General features: G+C 45.7%; 2 long non-coding RNA genes across 2 annotated transcripts; one reads left to right on the top strand and one right to left on the bottom strand.

Moving 5' to 3' along the window:
- Positions 1–757: 757 nt before the first annotated feature.
- LOC116081804 lies at positions 758–4,111 on the bottom strand. The gene is made up of 3 exons (XR_004115004.1): positions 3,676–4,111; positions 3,441–3,574; positions 758–894 (listed from the first exon to the last, which is right to left on the bottom strand). It is a non-coding gene; the product is annotated as an uncharacterized LOC116081804 (long non-coding RNA).
- On the top strand, positions 2,929–4,491 carry LOC116081805. The gene is made up of 2 exons (XR_004115005.1): positions 2,929–3,296; positions 3,542–4,491. It is a non-coding gene; the product is annotated as an uncharacterized LOC116081805 (long non-coding RNA).
- Positions 4,492–6,993: the final 2,502 nt, after the last annotated feature.

The raw sequence follows: 6,993 nt of genomic DNA, 5'->3' as shown, positions 1-6,993 counted from the left end.
GGCAGGAGGCTGACTTTCCTTGAAGTTTTCACCTCAAATACCGCCATCACGCAAGTGTGCGTGACACAACCCCAAACAAAATCCCCAACCCAAACCTCTATACATTGTAACCCTGGAAATTCATACTCACATTATCATTTAGGTACATTCTATGCCAAACTTCTCTCAATGAAATACATACCATCTGGATCCCACCTCAGTAATGAAGTGTGGTTATAGAAAGGATAGCCATCTTATGTGAAATTTGCATGTGGCCAATGAGCTGAGGGTATAGCTGAGTGGCAAAGTGTTTGCCTACCATATACAGGGGCCAGGGTTTGATGCTCAGCCCTTGATGTGGGGAGGGGTCAATTTCTACAAGGTCAGTGGGTCAGCTGAGGCCAGCTCTCCTCTTTTCCCTCTTCCAACTTCCTCCATAGGTTTCAGAGGTTCCTTTCTTCTTTTTCTTTTTCTTCTTTTGAAACAATAATGGTGTTGGGGACTGAACCCAAAGCCAGTCCCTGCTAGGCGAGCACTTTACCACTAGGCGATGCCCACTCTTGATCTAACTTGTGTCTTTCAAAGTTCATACTGATTTCCGTTATTCTCTACCCTTCCAACTATCAAGTGTTCATTGACACATGACTCCCATGCATCCAGTGGACAGGATGCCTCTGACCTTCCTGGGACACCATCCTGTCCTGTTATCTTGGTGTTACTGAAGTGGAGTTCACTATAAGCACACAGCATGAACCTCCCTCCCTCACCATTTGCCTCGCCTTCTCCTTTGATTAACATCAACACAATGCCCCAGACTTACTTGTCTGTTGCTTTCAGCTCTCATTTCTAAAACATACTAATTCTTTCCACAGGCATCTCTGGTTGCTTTCATCTAAGACAGTGTGAATGGCTTCCCTGTAAGTGGAAGAATGAGTATGAGCTCCAACCGAGTACCCTGGGCCCCAGGGCAGTTAATTACAGGCAGAGTGTCTCAGTGAGTGTTATTGTCCTTGAGTTTCAAAGAACTACGCTGGACATAAGGCAGTTTTCTTGCATTGGAAACATGAAATGCTCTCAGATCCCTGGAGCTGGTGATGACTCTGGCATCACTTAAAAGGAGAGACCTAACCACAGATGATTATAGGCTATCCCACTGCAGTCCCAGACACAACTGTGGGCAATGCTCGAAAAAGAGCTTGCTTTAGGGTTACAGAAAGGTAAGCCATGTGCAGGCAGTTTCGTGAGGAAACAAATCACTCGATAGGAAGCCTGACACTTAAAATCTCCCTGTGAAGTTTGCTCACTAACCTCAGATGACAGTGGATGCTACCCCAGCCGTTTTGATATATCACATACAGCACCCACGAGGACATTCGTTCTCTTCTCTGCTCCTGTCGTATTTGCTTGTGAAAGACAGATTGCCATGTGGAGGCCAAACCATGGTTTGGCGCTAATGAGCTGACCCTCTGATCATCATTTGCCTAGTAGGTAAGGACTGGCAAGATACAGAAAATAGCTCTGCCCATTGCCATAGGCTCTAGCATGTGAGGCAGAAGAGTCACCTCAAAACTCCCTACAGAAGGTCTACTGGGTGTGGGAGGCCTCTAAGTACCCACCTAGCTAACCCTTTCCCAAGCTCCTCGGGTCCAAGGTCATGAGTCTCCAGTCAGTCTGAGTCACAGGAAGGGAATGGAAAACCAAGAGCTTTTCAGAAACAAAGTAGACAGAAAGCCTAATGAGAAGCGAAATCTCAATCATAGATGACAGCTCTTTTAAAATAGCACATGGGAGAAAAATACAGTTTACCACTTCGTTCTCCATCCTCCGCAATGTCTCAGATGGGAAGGTTTTTAAGATGCATTTTTCTAAATACTGGGGGAAGAAATGCCCTCCCCTGGATATAAAATCATGAGGGAACATTAGATCTCCGTGCTGTATCTCACATCTGTCTTGTCTAAATGCACCAAAAAACAGGCTGAGAGTCTAGATTCTAGGACATAAAGAATGGTGAACAGTGCTATAGTTTCGATCTTAACTGTCTTATAAAAACCATGGGTGTCTTTAGGAGGCATTAGGGGGTGCTGGAGACTTTAGGAGTTGGGGCCCCGTGGCGGGAAGTTAGATCCCAGGCACACACACTTAAAGGTGATACATTAGAAGCCCAGATGTTTCCTGTGTCTCTGCACCCCTGGCTTCTGGAGCTTGCAGCATCTCATGTCTCACACCCTGCCATGGTTCACGGCCTTACCGCAGGCCCATGACCAAGGTTTCTTGCTCTGAAACTGTGAGATCAGCAGCGGCAACAAAAGGTTTCTCGTTTAATCTGACTTCTCCAGTAGTTCCCTCACGGCGACAAAAAGCTCACCAACAAGATCACCATCCGTTCTACAATCAGGAAATACCCGACGCACTCATTCTTGCTTGTTTCCTGAGCCCCTCCTCCTTAGGAAGCCACGTGGGGGCTTGACAGCCTCCCCTGTGGCGCAGCTATAGCAAATACAACTTTAAGACATAGCTGCTGATTTAAGCATAGCCATTGTAGCTCAGGAGGGATGATTTTGAAACAAGCCATTTTTCTGGCTCGTTGGCCCATTCCTTGGTGGAAATTCCCACCTTTCTAAGGATTATTCATTTCCCTCAAGGATTTCCTTTTAAGCTAGTTAGTTTGTAATAGAAAAAAACATAAAATGCTTGGGACTTTATCTTTTTTCTTGCTTTTGCAGTTCAGCTCAACAACCTCCAGGTGGCAGTAAAGACTCCAATCAATTTTCTTGACTTGATTAAACCGTCTGTACACTGGCTTCATGGGGTCTTACATCTTTAGGTGACAGGTCTGTTGAGAATGACTTAGCGCGAGGAAGGCAACCTCAGTCCGGACTGTTTGGCTAGAATCTCTGGGAGGGTGGCCCAACCCTCTCCACCCCACCCTTTTGTGAGGTGTGTGCTTCCAGCTTTAACCTTCCCCCTCCCCCACAAGGAACTTTTGAGAGCCAAGCTAGAAGCAAGGCTTAGGATAGGGCTATTCTAATTCAGATGTCACTCAAAGCCCTTAGGCAATGGATTTCAAGCCAAATCCAAGCATCTTGACTTTTAGTTTATTTACACTAAAACACATATCTAAGCTCAGGTTTTAAATGGAAAAGTGTTTGGTCAATAACGTCCATTAACCCGGCATCATTTTAATGAGAAGAGGTAAGAAGCAAGATTGGATTTCCTAAATAACACAGCCAAAACCGCAGCAAAACAAATGTTAGCAGAAAAGCATGCTGGGAAAGAACTGCTTGCTCTCCAAAATCAAGTTTTCCAAAAGCCAGGTGGTAAGAACGTTTTCATAACATGCATGTTCCTATTCTTAAATTTTAATTTGAAGAAGAAGAAACAGAGGAAACTTTAGTAGTAATGTTTCCCATTGCTGGGATAAAACGCCTAGCCAAGTAAGAAAGAAAAAGGCTTGGTTTTACCTCAGCATCGGCATATGGTGACTCATGACCCTGCATTGTAGGTCAGGTTGAGTACACCTATTACACAGACTTTTCCTGGGGAACACGTCTTCTCGTTCCAGATGGGGCACAGAGGACGGATCATAGCGACGATTCTTCCGACAACAAACCAAAGGAAAAAATTGTCACCCAGGTCCAATTTGGTAAATCAATGAATTGACGGAGCTTATGGGAGCACAGACGGGGAGCTACTTACAGGATCAGAGGAGACTCGTAAACACCTGCATCCCTGCAAAAGGACCACCCCATCATGGCTGATGACTCATGGAAGATACATCATGGAATCCAGGCCTTCGGTTAGCCTTAAGGCTCTACGTTTTCTGGTACCTCCCAAGATAACTGTTCGGCTGAGGTAGAATTACACCCAGCTGGGAGGCAACCGAGGTGAGGCGTGATTGGCTAGAAACTCTGGGAGGGCGGACCAACCCTCCCCACCCCACCCCACCCCTCTGTGAGGAAACACCAACAGGCTGGATCTTGTTGAGGGGCTCTTGTGGGTAATATAGCTGCTCTGTAATGGCTGTTAACGTTCAGAAGAAAACATACTGCAGCAAAACTCTACAGTGTTGGCTACTGGGCCTCGCCTGTCACACTAGTATGTGTCTCAGCACTGTGACAGAACACTTGATAATAACAGCTTAAGGAAGGCAGTGTTTACTGTTGGCTAGAAGTTCGAGGATCCGCAGCATCACAATGGTGACGGTAGAGGAGGTCAGACACATTGTACCATATTCAGGAAGGGGAGAGAGAGAATGTTATCCACACTCTCTCCCTTTAATTCAGTCCGAAATCCCAACCTGTGAATCGCACCCACCCATCTTTAGGATTGGATTCCTTCTTCAGTGACCATTTCCTTCCAGAGACATATAGACACACCCAGGAATGTGTTTCCATGGTGATTCTAACTCCCATAAAGTTGAGAAGATTATCACACCTGCCTTTCTCGTTTGCTACTCAATTAGATCACAGTAACATATATTCGTTTTAAAAATAAAGCAAACAAAAATCCCAAGACAGCAGTTTGTGAATGTTGTAAGCTGCAATTGCTGGCAGAATGGCTGCTTAAGAAACTCATTGTCCAGATGTCCACTCGGAGCCCATTGTGTACAGGGCACTCTGTTGGGTGGTGAGAGCTAGGCTGGTACTTTCTGGTTGTAGATATAATGATTCTTCTTCATTTTATCACTTTCCCCCCAAAGAAGGAGAGAAAATGATTGACACTTGGTATAACTTGGTATATAGATCTCATAAAATCAATCTAGGGACAGCAATACAGCTCGGTGGGTAAAGGTTCTAGCTGTCTGTATAGTAGGAGAACCAACTCCCACAACTTGTCCTCCCCTCCCCCTCCCCTCTCCCTGTCTCTTTCCCTTGCCTTCTCCTTCTCCCTGTCCTCCCTCCCCCTTCTCTTACACACACATACTAAACAAACGGAACAAATACCTAACCTAAAACTGGATAAACTCCAACCATTTCAAGTAAAACCTCCACGATTCCACTTTCCCAGAGCATTTACTACCCCGAGGCTAGCTATAACGTTCATTGTCCCCCTTTTTACAGGCCTGTTAATGTAGTTTCTGTTCCCTCTTAGTTCAATCCCAGTGGAGTGTGTGTTGTGTTTATTGGCGTGGCTCCATGCTTTCCACTGTTTGTGGGCATGCTGCTCTGAGAAACTGCTTGCTCTTCTCCGTGACTGCACCCTTGCAGAGGGGGCTGTCAGAGCAGCTGACTCTGAAATTAATGTAGGGACCACTCCCTGATAGCATGAGCTACTAAGCAATGCAAAAAAGCTGTGTGTGTGCATGTGTGTGCACATGTGTGTGTGTAGTGTGCTTGTGGGGTGTGTGTATGTATGATGTGCATGTGGTGTGTTTGGGTGCATGTGTATGTATGGTGTGCATGTGGGGTGTGTGTGTGTATGCATGTGTATGTTATGCTTGTGTGTAGTGTATGTGTGCATGTGTGTGTGGTATGTCTGTATGATGTGTATGAGTGTGTGTAATGTGCATGTGTGTGGTGTATGCATGCGTGTTTGTGTATATGTATATAGTTTGGGGTATGCATGTGTGTAACTATATAACCTAGGTCTCAGGCTGATCCTCCTGCCCCAGTCTCCAGGGTGCTATGTTTGCAGGTCCATACCACAGCTGTATTTTCTTGTGCATGGCTTCATTTGTCATCACAGCAAAGCAGGTGTCTTGCATGGCTAGAAGCTAACCCTGGACTGAAGTGCGGTGCTGACTTTTAAAGGAGAAAGGGTTATTTTAGCTTATGGTTTCACAAGTTTCTGATGGTGTCATTTGGTCCTGTGGCTTTGGGCTGGTGCCGTGCAGGACTTCGTGGTGGGACTGTATACCCAAGGTCTGTCTACTTTATGGTGGCTCAGAAGCCACACCGAATCAGGAGTGGCTGGAAAGAAGGCTGGATTCTGAATGGCCTAGGCTGGAAACCAAGACATGGGCCCTGGAGCTGGGTGTGGAGTTGGGTCTAAACCATAGCATGCCAACCCACTGCCTCTGGGTGAGGTTCTCGTGGGCTTTATTTTAGGTAGGATTCCTTGGCTAACAAATGGGTTCCTAGCAAGAACCCAATTTCAGGTTTCTGTTTGATGATGTTGTTCTGTTAGAGCAACATTGTCTTTTCTCAGGAGTACCCACCAGGCACCAGACACTCAGCAAGGTACTTAGCTAAGCACACAGGTACACAGACAGGTACTCAGTCAGCAGTACTCAGGTACACAGATACTCAGTTATGCACTCACTTTTGTTCTTGTCTTTCTTTTCTGATAAGGGAAAAATAGAAAATATGATGCTGTTTGTGTGTGGTGTGTGTGTGTGTGTTTAATTTTTTTTAACTAGAGTCTCATGTAGCTCAGGCTGGCCATATAGGATGGCTTTGAGGATGATTTTGAATTTCTGATGCTCTTATCTTTTTTTTTTTTTCAAGACAGGGTTTCTCTGTGTAGCCCTGGCTATCCTGGAACTTACTCTGTAGACCAGGCTGGCCTCGAATTCAGAAATCCACCTGCCTCTGCCTCCCAAGTGCTGGGATTAAAGGCGTGTGCCACCACCGCCCGACTGATGCTCTTATCTTTACCTCCAATTGCAGGGATGCCAGGCAAGTGCCACACACACACCCCCACCCCCCGACACACGCACTTTGTGCAGTGCTTGAGATTCAACCCAGGACTTTACACATGTTAGGTAAGCCCTTGGCCAACTGAGTAACAGCCTCGGCTCTGATGAAGGTCTAACATATAGACTTCATAAAGCCATAAAGATATAGCTTTAATGAGACCAATATAAATGGTGTATTTTAATCATTCCAGCAAAGCTCGACTCCAACATGCCTCTGCTTAAATGGAAATAAGTAAATTCTAGTTTCCTCGGGGGTGCAGCCTCACATACTCTGAGAAAGGAGACTAGCTTCCTAAGATGTTTGGGAACACATGAACAAGTGCACATTCTCCCTGAAGAAGCCATATCTAATATAGATTTGAATGTCGCGTTGCTTC

This window comes from Mastomys coucha, unplaced genomic scaffold, assembly GCF_008632895.1.
Source record: "Mastomys coucha isolate ucsf_1 unplaced genomic scaffold, UCSF_Mcou_1 pScaffold7, whole genome shotgun sequence".
NCBI classification, from domain to species: Eukaryota; Metazoa; Chordata; class Mammalia; order Rodentia; family Muridae; genus Mastomys; species Mastomys coucha.
Note: the sequence above shows the minus strand (reverse complement) of the source record. Positions and strands in the feature narration are given on the sequence as shown.